The sequence below is a fragment of the Macaca mulatta genome, chromosome 6 (genome assembly GCF_049350105.2).
Source record: "Macaca mulatta isolate MMU2019108-1 chromosome 6, T2T-MMU8v2.0, whole genome shotgun sequence".
Taxonomy (NCBI): Eukaryota; Metazoa; Chordata; class Mammalia; order Primates; family Cercopithecidae; genus Macaca; species Macaca mulatta.
The window spans coordinates 63,633,971-63,649,302 of NC_133411.1; the positions used below are offsets into that span (position 1 = coordinate 63,633,971).

The 15,332-nt window shown below is 41.1% G+C and overlaps 1 pseudogene; it reads right to left on the minus strand.

Moving 5' to 3' along the window:
- Nucleotides 1-6,936: 6,936 nt before the first annotated feature.
- LOC106998763 (heterogeneous nuclear ribonucleoprotein H-like) lies at nucleotides 6,937-8,235 on the minus strand (annotated as a pseudogene).
- Nucleotides 8,236-15,332: the final 7,097 nt, after the last annotated feature.

Here is a 15,332-nt window from a genome sequence, read left to right on the forward strand (position 1 = left end):
TGCCCAAATCTCGTTTTGAAATTTAAACTCCAGTGTTGGAGGTGGAGGCAGGGCCTGGTAGGAGGTGTTTGGGTCATGGGGGTGGATCCCTCATGGCTTTGTGCTGTCTTCCTAATAGTGAGTTATCATGAGACCTGGTTGCTTAAGTGTGTGGCACCTCCCCCTCACTATCCCTCTCTCTTGCTCCTCCTTCACCATGTGATGTGCCTGCTTTCCCTTTGTCTTCTGCCATGATTGGGAGCCTCCTGAGGGCTACCCAGAAGCAGATGCTGCTATACTTCCTGTACAGCCTGCAGAACCATAAGCCAATCAAACCTCTTTTTTTTACCCAGCCTCGGGCCTTTCTTTATAGTAATGCAAGAATGGACTAACACATGTGACAAAGCCTGACACTGCACTGAGGCAGCCCTACTGGCAGAACTCTCATCACAGTTACCAAGCCTTTCCAAATACTTAGCTCAGTGCCCACTGAGGAGCCTACCTGCACCACATCAGTACCATTGTAAGCGTGATTCATTCCATGTTCATTCAGTGAGGGAGTATCACAAGAAGATGAATTTCAAGAACTATTTGAAGAAAGAGAAAGAGAATGGTGAGTTCTTCTTCTAGGGTACCATTTGGAAAATGGCTATTCCCAGTGAATTATCCTTTGCAAATAGCATTTTGATGCTGTTGTTCCTTTCTTTGAGGTTCCTAATGGTTCCTAATTTTCATCTGATTTATGAGACCCAGTTATCCAGCACATGAGCTATGGAAGGGCCTTTCCAGCATAGCTCACAATAAGCTTACTGCTCTAGCTTGGCAAAAACACTCCTCTGCTCCTCAAACATTCCTTCTCCAGTGTGCTCTGGGATGTAGCACCTGTCAGTCCTTTACTCAGAGTGCTTTCACTCTGTGAAGCCACATGTTTTTCCTGTTCTGAAATTCTGTTCGAGACCCATCATTCTAGGAAGGCTTCCCTACCGGCTCACTTACATTTGATGGTGAGTATGTATCACATTCTGCTGACTGTGAGCCTTTCATGAGAAGGGACTGTGTGGCACTAGTATGTTAATATGTGGGTGCCCAATAAATGGTAGCTGGCTGGTTGTGCCAGGATCCCCTTAGTGCTTATGCTACATTCCACTCACTGCTGTGGGCTTAGCTTCCATCCTTTGTGCCAGGAAAGAAAGCCATGGGAGAGATAGGATGTGACCAGAGATGAAAGCCTAGGAATCACAGAAAATGTGTCTGACAGTAGAGACAAAGTAATACAAACTGCAATGATGAATTTTAGTTATGATTGCCATGTGTATTTGGGAAAGGAATTAGATGATTCTGATTAGCACCCCTCATTAAGAACCAGACCTGGCTGGGCGCGGTGGCTCATGCCTGTAATCCCAGCACTTTGGGAGGCCGAGGCACGCGGATCACAAGGTCAGGAGATCAAGACTCATCCTGGCTAACACAGTGAAACCCCATCTCTACTAAAAATACAAAAAAAATAGCTGGGCATGGTGGCGGGCACCTGTAGTCCCAGGTAGTCCCAGCTACTCGGGAGGCTGAGGCAGGAGAATGGCATGAACCTAGGAGGCAGAGCTTGCAGTGAGCTGAGATCGTACCACTGCACTCCAGCCTGGACGACATAGTGAGACTCCATCTCAAAAAAAAAAAAAAAAAAGAAAGAAAGAAACAGACCTGTGGACAGGACTTGCTTATACGTATATATGTTGTGGAGCTTAGTGCAGAATGAAAATATGGGGCTTGGGCTCAGAAAGTTAAGAATTTCAAGACAGCAATAGTGAGGCATTAAACCAAATTCAGGGACCTTCTCATTGTAAGGCCCCGAGTGACACAATTGTGCGGCTTGCATATCTTGTCTATAAAAGATTAACAAATAAGAGACAAAGGTTGAATGTGACTCACTGAAAATAAAGATTTATTTAAAATTAAAACCAAAAAAGCCTATTACATTCCCAATACAAATTACAGAGTCATGTTAGACTAAATCTTCTTGGTCTCATGGGATACACAGAGAACTGACTCTATCTTCAATAAGTCAGATTTTCAGCTAGAGAAAGTCACCTATGATGTGCTATCTCTGAGAGTGGGAGTGAGTCAGATTTTTATGTTGATAAGAAGAGTGGGCCAGGCGTGGTGGCTTACGCTTATAATCCCAGCACTTTGGGAGGCCGAGGCAGGGGGGATCCAACGTGGAAAAAACCCATCTCTATGAAAAATACAAAATTAGCCAGGCATGGTGGCACATGCCTGTATTCCTAGCTACTCGGGAGGCTGAGGCAGGAGAATCGCTTGACCATGAAGGCAGAGGTTGCAGTGGGCTGAGATCGTGCCATTGTACTCCAGCCTGGGCAACAAGAGTGAAACTCCGTCTCAAAAAAAAAAAAAAGAGTGAATTTTTTTTTTTTTGAGACGGAGTCTCACTGTGTCTCCCAGGCTGGAGTGCAGTGGCGTGATCTCGGCTCACTGCAAGCTCCGCCTCCCGGGTTCACGCCATTCTCCCGCCTCAGCCTCCCAAGTAGCTGAGACTACAGGCGCCCGCCACCACGCCCGGCTAGTTTTTTGCATTTTTAGTAGAGACGGGGTTTCACCATGTTAGCCAGGATAGTCTCGATCTCCTGACCTCGTGATCTACCCGCCTCGGCCTCCCAAAGTGCTGGGATTACAGGCTTGAGCCACCGCGCCCGGCCAGAGTGAATTTTTTATGTTGAGAAACATGGCTCTAGAAGAGATACAAATTTGGATATGAAAGATTGCTGTGAGATTTGCAAGAGACAGTGATTGGTCTGTCTATACCTTCATTCAACAAATAGTCATGGCCTAATATATTGCCAAATGCCAAGCTGCATGGCCAACTTCCTCTTGTATTGTAGAAATTTCCTGTGCTTGCTTTACTTTGGGGCTTTTGGGACATAGCGCGTTTATCAATGCCTGTGAATGGGAAGGGGCAGGAGCAGGATTGGGCAGAGTGAGAACTCTGAATTTCTGCATTTCTTTTTTATTTGTTTGTTCTTCTTGTAGAGACAGGGTCTCACTCTTTTGCCCAGACTGGAGTGCAGTGGCACAATCATAGCCTCAAACCCCTGGTCTCAAGTGATCCTTCCTCCTCAGCCTACTAAGTAGCTGGGACTACAGATGCATGCCACCAGTACCAGCTAATTTTTGTTTTGTTTTGTTTGAGATGGAGTCTCACTCTGTCACCCAGACTGGAGTGCAGTGGTGTGATCTTCGCTCACTGCAACCTCCACCTCCCAGGTTCAAGCAATTCTTGTGCCTGAGCCTCCTGAATAGCTGGGATTACAGGCGTGCGCCACCATGCCCAACTAATTTTTGTATTTTTAGTAGAGATGAGTTTTCACCATGTTGACCAAGCTGGTCTCAAACTCCTGACTTCAAGTGATCTGCCTGCCTGGGCCTCCCAAAGTTCTGGGATTACAGGTGTGAGCCACTGCACCTGGCCCAATTTTTTATTTAATTTTTTAATTTTTTTGGTAGAGATGGGGGTCTCACTATGCCGCCAGGGTGATCTGAAACTCTTGGCACTAAGCAATACTCTCACCTCAGCCTCCCAAAGTGTTGGGATTAAAGGCATGAGTCACCACGTCTGGCCAGAATCTGCATTTCTACACAAGTTTCCAGTTAACGCCAATGTGACTGATCATGGCCACATTTTGAATAGCAAAGTTCTGTAACAAACTGACTGGTTTTCAGCTGATAATACAACAATGAAGGAAGAAATGAACAACTGCTGACTGTATCTATGGATTCTCCATGGTTTCTTTTTTAATTATAATGATGTGGGAAAACTATTTGTGAGCTACAAATAGTTTTTATGTGATGAATTATGTGATGAAAATGCAAATAACACTTTCTCTTCATGGTCTTAAAGAAATGTTTTTGAAGATTAATGAGGTGAATGCTCGAAAGGCAGTAGAGTTTCCAGAAAGCATGGTACTGCTTTAGTGCTTGGCATGAATATGTAGTGGAGCCCACATATGAGTATTTCCTTGGAAAGTTGTTACGTGATTCTATTATATTTCAGAAAATGAGACTTCAGAAACTGCATTTTAAAGTTTCTTATTCACATCACTGTTCTTAGGGACATGAACTTGTGTGCACAGAAGTTTGGGCATTTTATTGCAGCTTTCCCTGTTGAGTTAGTGTAACCGTAACCATATTCCGTGATTAGCTTATTAAGCTCCCAAGCCCTGGGAATGGGATTGTTCCTTCTTGAAGGTATAGAGTTGGATTTGAGCACTACAGAAGGCATAACTATACAGTCTAGAGATTTATTTTTTGAAAACAAACCAGAATTTAGTAATCTGAAAGAATGTTATCCATCAGGGTGTCTACTTATAAGACCACAAATGTATTTCAGGGATATTGCAGTTGCTCAACATTCAGTAATCCCATCTGCCCTTTTGGATATCCACGTCAACTGGCCTTTCTCAGCCAGGGCTCTGTGCAAGAATTAAGCCTGATTCCCTAAAGGTATCCATTGTATATAGAACATTTTGTATGTGATAGGAATTAACTTCTTTTCTGTGCATTTACATTGGTACTAATTATGTTCCATTCTTCGTAAAATAGAATAGTCACTCAAATTCTTTTCTGTGTTTTGTGGTTCAGATGAGAAACTTGGATGGAAAGGCTGCCAGTGATTCTTGTCATTTTCATAGAGCTATAATTATTAATTGGCAGATTGCTGTGTAATTAGTTCCTACTATAATTATTAATTACAATAATTATTATTAAATTGAAGGAAGAGGGAGGGAGTCAGAAGTTTAAAGAAACAGTAACATATTTGCAACCTCCATTTGAGATGGACCAGGAAAACAGTCTTTGACTTAACACCAAAAAGTAGCATAGTACAGCCAAAGATTTTCAGAGGCGGAGTAGGGGAGGAGAGAGGTAGAGGCAAGTCTGGAGTAAAGATCTCAAGCAGCGCTGTCCAGTCAATGTGAGGCCAGGAGTGGTGACTCACGCCTGTAATCCCAGCGCTTTGGGAGGCTGAGGCTGGTGGATCATGTGAGGTCAGGAGTTCAAGATCAGTCTGGCCAACATGGTGAAACCCTGTCTCTACTAAAAATACAAAAATTAGCCAGGGGTTTTGGCGGATACCTGTAATCCCAGCTACTCAGGAGGCTGAGGCAGGAAAATCGCTTGAACCCAGGAGGCGGAGGTTGCAGTGAGCCAAGATCACACCACTACACTCCAGCTAGGGTAACAGAGCAAGACTCCATATCAAAAAAAAAAAACAAACAAACAAACAAACAAAAAAAACAATGTGAGCCTCATTTTAAAAAATAAAAAAGATAAAATTAACTATAATAATATATATAATTTAACCCAAAGTATTATTTTTAAATTATGATCAATATAATTATTTTTAATGAGAATTTTACATTCTTTTTTTGTATTCCTCTTCAAAAGCTTGTATGTATTGGATTTCCAGCATGTCTCAGATTGGAATTGTCACACTTCAGTTGCTCAGTAGTCACCTATAGCTAGTGCTACTGCATTGGACAGCACACCTCTAGATGCCATATCACTTACAAAGGTTATGTACTTTATAATTAAATAGTAAAGTTGTATTTTCCAAAATGTCATAGAATACAAATATGCTAAAAGTAAAAATAAGTCATTTGTAGATTTTCTTTTTTTTCCTGTCTCTCTCTTCCATCTTTCCTTCTCCCTCCATTCCTTCCGTCTAAGCCTTGGGGCACTCTAACATAGAGAGGTCAGGGAGAACAGGAGGCCTAGGTAAAGGGACCGAAAAAAGACCAGTGAGGCAGGAGGAGAACCAAGAGAGTGTGGTGCTCCAGAAGCCACGGTATCCTGGAACCAGCTTATATCAGCTCATGAGGGCTGATTGGTAAATTTTCTGGAATGTAGTGAACAGCTTGAAGTATGTCATTAATAAAAATTATATAACTTAATTAAATAAATTGTACTTTTAAAAAGTAGTACTCAAAACTCATTTCTTCTTAATTTTTTTTTGAATGAGGATTTATTTGACAAATTTTACTTAACACAATATACATAAAAGGAAATCACAATACAATGAAAGACTTAAATCAAGGCCTCAGAATTTCATACAAACATCAAGACCAAAATCCTAAAGTATTGGTATTGCATCTCAAATTTTTCCCATTAATTAAAAAAAAAAAATCCTAAATTTACATGCCTTACAGGTTATTAAATAAAACTAGAATTAACAAAGATGCCAAAATGTTTCACTTTAATTGTAGACAGACACACACACACACACAAAACCACGTCTTTCAGCATGCATCTACACAGTGTACAATGTAGCAAAGGGCAACAGTGAACATAATTCAACTCCTTTTACCTCAATACGCTTTCTGCTTAAGAACATCCTAGGTCGGGCGCGGTGGCTCACGCCTGTAATCCCAGCACTTTGGGAGGCCGAGACGGGCGGATCACGAGGTCAGGAGATCGAGACCATCCTGGCTAACACGGTGAAACCCCGTCTCTACTAAAAAAAAATACAAAAAACTAGCCGGGCGAGGTGGTGGGCGCCTATAGTCCCAGCTACTCGGGAGGCTGAGCCAGGAGAATGGCGTGAACCCGGGGGGCGGAGCTTGCAGTGAGCTGAGATCCGGCCACTGCACTCCAGCCTGGGTGACAGAGCGAGACTCCATCTCAAAAAAAAAAAAAAAAAAAAAAAAGAACATCCTATAATATAACTAACTTGAGCAAAGCTGGAACTTGTTTAACAGTTATAGTTTACTCAGCTTCACTGTTACATCCTAGATGAGTATTGTGTTAAAAAATACTGAGCCTTAAGTCTTCGTAACAATACTGATTTCCACTTAGAGAGTAAGCATAACTCATAAGCTTGTGTTGCAGAAACTGTTAAACTGAAGTTTTGGGTTTTTCTTTAAAAAAAATTGAGCAAGAGTCAGTGATCAATTATATTCCCCATCCACCACTCATAATGGACATGGTAGACATCCCTCCCATTCCATTCATGCCTATAGATGCACGGCTTCCATTACTGTAGTAGCTGCTGTTCATTGCTCCTTGGCTGCCTATGCAATGTCTGAGAAAATCACATAAGTTTTCCTGTAAAACTTGGTCATATCCACTCATGCTGCTGTGGCCATCACAGCCACCTCCATAACCACCTCTCAGCTGCTGGCTGGCTGGGCCACCATAACTGGACTGGATTGACAAGCCCATGCCCCCCATCATTTGGCTACCGTAAGCACTACTGCTGGCTCCTGCTGTAGAATTCAAGAAGGGTTCTACATCGCTGTGTTGCATATTTGCTTTGTCTTTTGACATAGCTGCCACAGCATCTTCATGAGTTGCAAACTCAACATCTGCTTCACCAGTTACTGTGCCATCAGGACTAGTTTCAATGTGTACCCTCACAGGATTGAACAGTGAAAAAAAATTACAAATGTCATTCTCAGTAGCTCTGTAAGGTAATCCACACATGTGTACACTGCGTCCTGTTGTGCTCTGGAAAGTAGAGCCACCATCCCCATATTTGTGATCAGACATTCCTGAAAAACAATAATTGAGGTCTCTTCCAAATCTATCTGACCCAAATCCATAGCCATAGCCATTATAATTATCATTGGCTCTATATCCTTCACTATAAGTAAGCACCATGCCTCATCCTCTCAAAGCCAGCTCCTCTGCCAATGCTGTTAAACCCTCTGCCAGACCCAGGTCTATCATGGGACCTGGCCTCTGCATGGCCATAAGCTTTTATGGTGGATTGTAGTGAGTGCTAACTTCAGTCCTGCTGCTCTTAAAGATTTCAATATACTTGTGCCCTGTTATTTCCTTGTGTTTCTTTAGAGAGCCTTTTCAGTTATTTCCTGTGAAGCAGACTGCACGAAGGCCTCCCCTGTACTCCTCCCCTGGAGTCCACCGGCAGTGTTAACCCATTTGGCACGATTTCCAACCTTGAGAAGAACTGAGCAATTTCTTCCTTGCTGCATTCAAAGGGAAGTCCTCTAAGCTGTACAAAGCCATCATTGGCTTTGTCAGGACTATTTGGACCAGTATGCTTCAACACCCAATCCATTTCAACGTTGTTTGACTTGAATGCTTCAACAAAACTGTGTCCCATAGTTTCTCTGTCTTTTTTTCAGGGCCAATTTGACTTCATCTTCTGATTCAAGTTCAACAAAAGCCTTGCCACCCAGCCTGCCTTCTCTGGTGTAGATGAAATGAATACCTTGAGCCTCATTTTGGATTTTGCAGTCAGAAAAAAAAACAAAATGCTGCACTTAATCAGCTGAGCAAGACCAGGGCAGGCCATGGACCTTCACCATAAATCCCTCTCTACCTTCAGTGCACAACATCATTGTCTCTTACATGGTCTGGTGTCAAAACAGACCAGACACTCGACTTTGGCAGGGCTAAAAAGAAATGGCCCACTTCTTAATTATTTTAGTAGACTTTACTAATATCTATGCTCCTGAGATTATGGCTGTTGCATCTGTGTGGCGGAAATACTACATAATGGTGTGTACTACTGTTCATCTCTTTCCAACTCAGCAGTCACACTGGTAGACTGAAATTGGCCATCGTGGGAGTACTTACATCACAGAAATCAGCAAAGGCAACAAATTGGAACTTTTGAAAATTTTTCTGGAGAACCTGTTGTTAAACATTTACCAGCACACTACTGCCTGGAAGCCAAGAGAAGATAGAGTGTCAAGGGGAGAGGAATCAGTTGTGTCAAATGCTGCTAAGATGAGGTTAGTAACATAAGATTTGGGAATTGAACACTGGATTAAGCTCCATGGATTTCACAGGGACTAAAAAAGACAAAATCACCACCTTTGTGGAACTTACATTCTGATGATTGACTTGGAAATTTAATAGCAAATAGAACAGAAAAGAAAAAAGTCCTGCCTTCATGGATTGGGATGTAGTAGGCATTTCGAAGGACCTGCTGTTCTTGGAGTAGGAAATTTCATTTTCTCCACCTTCTAGGCTTTGTATGTTCTCTGTGTTTAGACTGCCCTTTGCTGTCTTATTCCGCTGGTGTACATCTGTCTACTCATTTCTTTAGGATTCAGCTCAAATGTATATTCCTTTGAGTAGCTGTCTCTGAACTTTGTAGGCAAAATTAAATGCTTGCCCTGAACATTCCTGTGTTTTTCTTATGCCTGTATTTTTCTCACAGCTGTAATGATGGCCCGTTTCTACATCTTTCCTTGATGAGCCCACCGACTGATAGTGGCTGGGATCTTCATCTTCGTATCTCAGGGCCTGCCACCATCCTTGGCACATAGTTCATGCTATGTGTCTCTACATCTTTAGAGACTGAAGGAATCCATTAATTAATCTGGGATTAAGATATTGAGACCTGATCCAAGGCAGAGGGACCACAAGACCTACTCCATGGGGGGGATGTAAATGGTTTTCAGTAGAACTGTGCTTGTTTCTGTCTCTGGACCATTTGATACTCTCTCTTTATCATTCTCCTGATTTGAAGATCTAATCCGGAGCTTGAAACAATCAATGTGCTATATTATAAAATAAAACTTGCTTGTTTTTCTATTCAGAGACCTTTTATTGCTAAAATTTTCCACTTGCTACCTTTTCTTTCTCAATCATCAATTTACACTTGAATTTATTCATTTGTTAAGCAATTTCCATTTTATTTTCACCTCCTCATGGTTTCTTAAAACTAAGTTACTTCTTAGCATCATGGTTATATCAGGGATCATTTGGTTGCAAGGAACAAAAACATGTTCAAGCTACTTTAATAAGCAGCATTTTACTGCATTGATATAATAGGCAATGTCATGGGCATCCACAGGCAGGGACTTAATACAATAGGGTCTCATGTGTTCCACATGAGCACCCGTACTGAACTGTCAGTCATCACATGGACTCTCACCCTTGCTTCTCTCTTTGCTTTTTTTCACTCTTCTCTTGGCCATCTTTCTTTTCTCGTATGTCTAAAACAGGGCTGCCAGAACCCATCACCTGATAGCTCCACTCAGCTGACTTTGTTTCACATTCCCAGGTGAGAGGATCCAGTGACTTAGCCAGGTCTATGGACCACATGTAACCTGGGATCCTATCTTGATGAAAGGGTGTATTCTTCATTTCCTACGGATGTTGTAGCAAATTACCACAAACTTGGTGGCTAAAAACAACAGAAATTTATTCTCTCACAGTTCTGGAGAACAAAAGTTCAAAATCAAGATGTCAGCAGGGTTCTTTCTGGAGTCTCTGAGGGAGAATCTGTTCCATGTTTTTCTTTACAAAAAAATTTTTTTAAAAGAGATGGTCTTGCTATGTTGCCCAAGCTGGTGTTGAACTCCTGGCCTCAAGCAATCCTCCCACATCAGCCTCCTAAAATGCTGGGATTACAGGTATGAGCCACTGCCCCTGACCTTATTTCATGCCTCTCCTTCTCCTAGCTTGTGGTGGCTCCAGCAGTCCTTGGTGCTTCTTGATTTGTAGACACAACATGCCAATCTCTACTTAGTCATGTGGCTTTTTCCTTGTGCCTTTCTGTGTCTGTCTCTTCTGTTTCTTACAAGGACACTGGTTATTAGATTAAGGGCCACACTAATCCAGAATGATCACATTTCAAGATCTTAATTACCTTAATTATATCAGCAAAGACTCAATTCCAAGTAAGGTCATATTAGGGTACCAGGTAGACATATCTTCTGTGGGCCACTGTTGGACCCACTGTGGGAGGTGTATGGGACTATATGCGAGGTATAGTCAAAGGCTACCAGCATGGCTTTGAGGCCCCATTGCAGGTGCCAGTAAATGCCTAGTTGTTCCACACCTCTACCAGGAATACTTGTCACTTTATCATTTTGAACATTTACTTTCAATTAACATAGTCTGCTGAAATGTCCCTTTCTCTAAGTAACTTTCAGGGACTCACATCACTTAGGGTGGAATTAATGACTTCCCTTTCCCATTTCCCATAGCATTTTATACACACCTCTGACAGCACTTGCCATTTTCATTTATAGCACTTTGTTTACATGTCCGTTTTCCCACTTAAGTTGTGGACTTTTCCTGGGTGGGGCCTGTTCCTTACTCAGTTTTGCTTCCACGGTGTCAAGCACAGGATCCAACTTTGAGTTATGTTTGTGGAATTGCGTTGAAAGTCTGGGCTTCGTGGATTGAATCTCTCCCCTTCCAGCCTTAGTGTTACTTGATTCAATTGTGTTAATTGTCCATTCCAGCCAGTTTCGTCTGCGATTGTACCCTGTTGTGTTCTCTGTTACATGCTCAGCTCTGCCCCACCTTGCTGCTGCCACAACCTATGTTAGCCCTCATCAGCATGTTTCTGCAGCCCAGCTTCTTTAGGCCCTGCATTCTCAAGTTGTCCCCACCACCCGTTCTGTTCAGGTTAATCTTCCCTTTTGCATGCATGTGCCCACACATGGGGATCCACTTTACATGTTTATCTTAGCCATGGTTGGTGCAGTTAGGATTCCCAAATTACATTATCAGTACCAAATTAGATTTGAAAAAGGAGAGGGAGCATTTATTTCTTTAGCAATCTTATCACAGTGTTTCCTGTGGTCCCAGAAATCATGGTGGAAAGAAAATTGGGATTTCAGAAAACATTGCTTGATTCTGCAGGAAGTGAACAACGTTTTCTAATGATTTCCAGAAAGAGAAACATGTCATATTTTTCTGGAGTGCTTTAGAAGGAAGTAGTGCAGTCAGTGGTGGGAAATATGTCCTCCACTCCCTGTTAAGTTCTCTGTGGCAGATCTTACATATTGCCGGTGAGTTCCTGCTCTTATTTACAGAATGAAGATAATGATATTCTGCAGCTATGAATTTTGAGTTCAACTATGTAGTTGCTGATTTTCTGCCTATTGGGTTTGTCCACTTCCAATAGAGGGATGTCAATATCTTCACCTGTCATAGTGAATTCTTCTATTTTCCATTGTAGTTCTGTCAGTTTTTGCCTCATGTATTTTGATGCTCTGTTGTTAGATGCATACAAATTAAGGACTGTTATGTCTTCTTGGAGAATTGGCCCCTTTACCATTATATAATGTCCCTCTTTATCCCTGATAACTTTTCTTGCTCTGGAGTCTGCTTTTTCTGAAATTAAGGCAGCTATTTCAACTTTCTTTTGATTAGTGTTAGCATGATATCTCTTTCTCTATCCATTTATATTTAATCTCTATGTGTCTTTATATTTAAAGCGGGTTTCTTTTATTTCCTTTTGTTTGTGTGTGTGAAATGCAGTCTTCCTTCTGCAGCTTTCTTTATTGAAGTGTTTGGTATATATTTGGTGCAAGCATGGCCATTGCTAATTCATGATTTTTTTTTTTTTTTTTTTTGCTTTATTTATTTGTAATTTCAACTTTTAGTTTAGAATCATGGGGTACAAGTGCAAGTTTGTTACATGGTATATTGTGTGATGCTGAGGAGCCAGAGGGGGAAATAAACCACCTTTCCTATAAAGGCATAAATAAAACAATTACATCCAATGTCTCCTCAGAAATCATATAAGGAGGAAGAAAGTAGAATGAAATATTTAACGTGTTAAGAGAAAAACAACCCCACCAACCTAGAATTGTTTATCCTGTGAAATTATCCTTCAAAGTGAAGGAGGAATAAAAACTCAAATAAAAATTGAGATAATTTGTTGCCGGTAGACCTGCCTTGCAAGAAACGTTAAAAGTTCTTCCAAGAGAGATAAATAATATGAGTCAGAAACTCAGATCTACATAAGGAAAAGAAGAGATCACAGAAGAAATAAGTGAAGGTAAAAGAAACACTTCTATTTTTCTTATTGTGACTTGACCTAACAGATAGCAGTTTGTTTAAAGTAATAATAATTATAACAATGTATCTGATTAATATTGTTTATGTGTAAGTGAAAAACAGTAGTTTTATTTTTCATTTTCTACAGTTTTAATGATATACCTAGGTGTAGTTTTTCTGGAATTTATCCCACTTGGTGTTCTCTGAGTTTATTGGATCCTTGGTTTGTTGTCTGATGTTAATTTGGGAAAATCTCTGTTTTTACTGCTTTAAATATTGTTTCTGTTCTTTTTCTTTCTTCCCTTTCTGGTATTCCCATTATGAGTCTGTTACACCTTTTGCAGTTGTCCTGCAATTCTTAGACACTGTTGTTTGTTTATTTTTAGTTTTTTTCTCTTTGCTTTTCCACTTTGCAAGTTTCCATTGTCACATCCTCAAACTCAGAAATTATTTCTTCAGCTATGTCCAGTCTACCTATGACCCTAATAAAGGCAGTCTTCATTTTTGTTATAGTGTTTTTAACCTCTAGCATCTCTTTTTTATGCTTACTTAGAATTTCCACTCTATGCTTATGATATCCATCTGTTCTTGCAAATTGTCTACTTTTTCCACTCACCCTTAGCATATTAATCATAGTTATTTTATATTTATAGTCTGATAATTCCAACATCCCTACCATATCAGGGTCTGTTTGTGATGCTTGCTTTGTCTCTTTAAACTGTGTTTTTTACCTTTTAGTATGCCTTATAACATTTTGTTGAAAGGTGAACATGATGTACTAGGTAAAAGGAACTGGGGTAAACAGACCTTTAGTGAGGTAATGGTAAGATGTGAAGGGAGAGGAAGTGTTTGACAGACCTATGATTAGGTCTCAGTCTTTTAGTGAGCCTGTGCCTCTGGACTGTGAACTTCACAAATGATCCTCAGTTTTTCTTTTTTTCTCTACTGCCTTAGGTGGTACAGGATGGCAAGAGGGGGCTATAGTGGAGTATTTTCTTTCCCATTAGGTTAGCCTCTTGTAAAATAGTTTCTCTTGAGGGCAGGTGATATGGTTTGGCTGTGTCCCCACCCAAAATCTCATCTTGAATTGTGATCCCTGTAATCCCCACGTGTCAAGGGCAGGGCCAGGTGGAGGTAATTGGAACACGGGGGCTATTTCCCTCATGCTGTTCTCATGATAATGAGTGAGTCCATCCTGTTGCCCTGTGAAGAAGGTGCCTACTTCTCCTTTGCCTTCTGCCATGATTGTAAGTTTCCTGAGCCCTCCTGAGCCATGTGGAATTTATAAAGGAAACCTCTTTCCATTATAAATTACACAGTCTTGGGTATTTCTTCATAGCAGTGTGAGAACGGACTAATACAGCAGGCCTTGTTAAGAAGAACAAAATGTTCTAGTGTATTTCACAATGTTTACTCCCCTCTGTCCCTCTGCTACCTGCTATTTTTCTCTAATCTTTGCTATGAGAACTTGGTGGTTCTCATACGAGCTCCTGGAAGTAAAACTCACAAAGTGTGAGGGCCTCTTTATGACTTGGGCTCCCTGGAGTTTTTGACTCTTATACTTTTCCACACTGAACCTTGAGTGATTTAACAATGATAGTTCAGGTTTTCCTACCCTGGTACTGGTTCCTGTGGAAATGGGTTTGTGTTCTGGTGAGCTGTGATTCTCTGTATATCCACCTGTCTGTCTCTCCAATTTTGGGGACAGTGGTTTTTCTAGTGACCTCGCTTCTCTGATGGATCTAAGAAGAATTGTTGATTTTCAGTTTAACTTTTTACTTGTTGTTAGGACAGAGTTACGCTGTTTAAGCTCCTTACATGGGGAACCAGAACCTGGAAGTCCCAGCTGTAAATATTGAAGGCATAATGATTTCTTAACTTTTTTATTCTGATTCCTATTGTTTGGTTCTCTGCCTCTCCAAAATAGGAATTGACCCCATAGTATTTCTGTACATTTTAACTGGGAACGTTAAGACCTGGATAAATTCTAATCTTGGCTCTGCTGCTAATGATTTACCTTGGGCAAATCAGAGACTGAGTTTTCTCATCTATAAAAGTGAAGGGTGCAGACTCATTTCTAAGTCTCCTTCTAGCTTTAAAATTCTGAGGTGGGTGGATCACGAGGTCAGGAGTTCAAGACCAGCCTGGCCAACATGTCTCTAGTAGAAACTCCGTCTCTACTAAAAATACAAAAATTAACCAGGTGTGGTGTCATGCGCCTGTAATCCCAGATACTTGGGAGGCTGAAATAGGAGAATCGATTGAACCTAGGCAGAGTTCAGTGAGCCGAGATCATGCCGCTGCACTCCACCCTGGGTGACAGAGCAAGACTCCATCTTGGAAAAAAAAATCTATATTTTATGATGTTACAAAATATTCTCTGATTTTGAATACTAGTACCAGTACTCTGGGTAACCTGTGTGCTCAAGCAGGTGACCTATTATACTTTCTGGAATTTAAAAATAAACTTTTTATTTTGGAATAAACTTAGATTTATAGAAAAGTTGTTGGCTGGACATGCTGGCTCACACCTGTAATCCCAGCACTTTGGGAGGCTGAGGCAGGTGGATCAC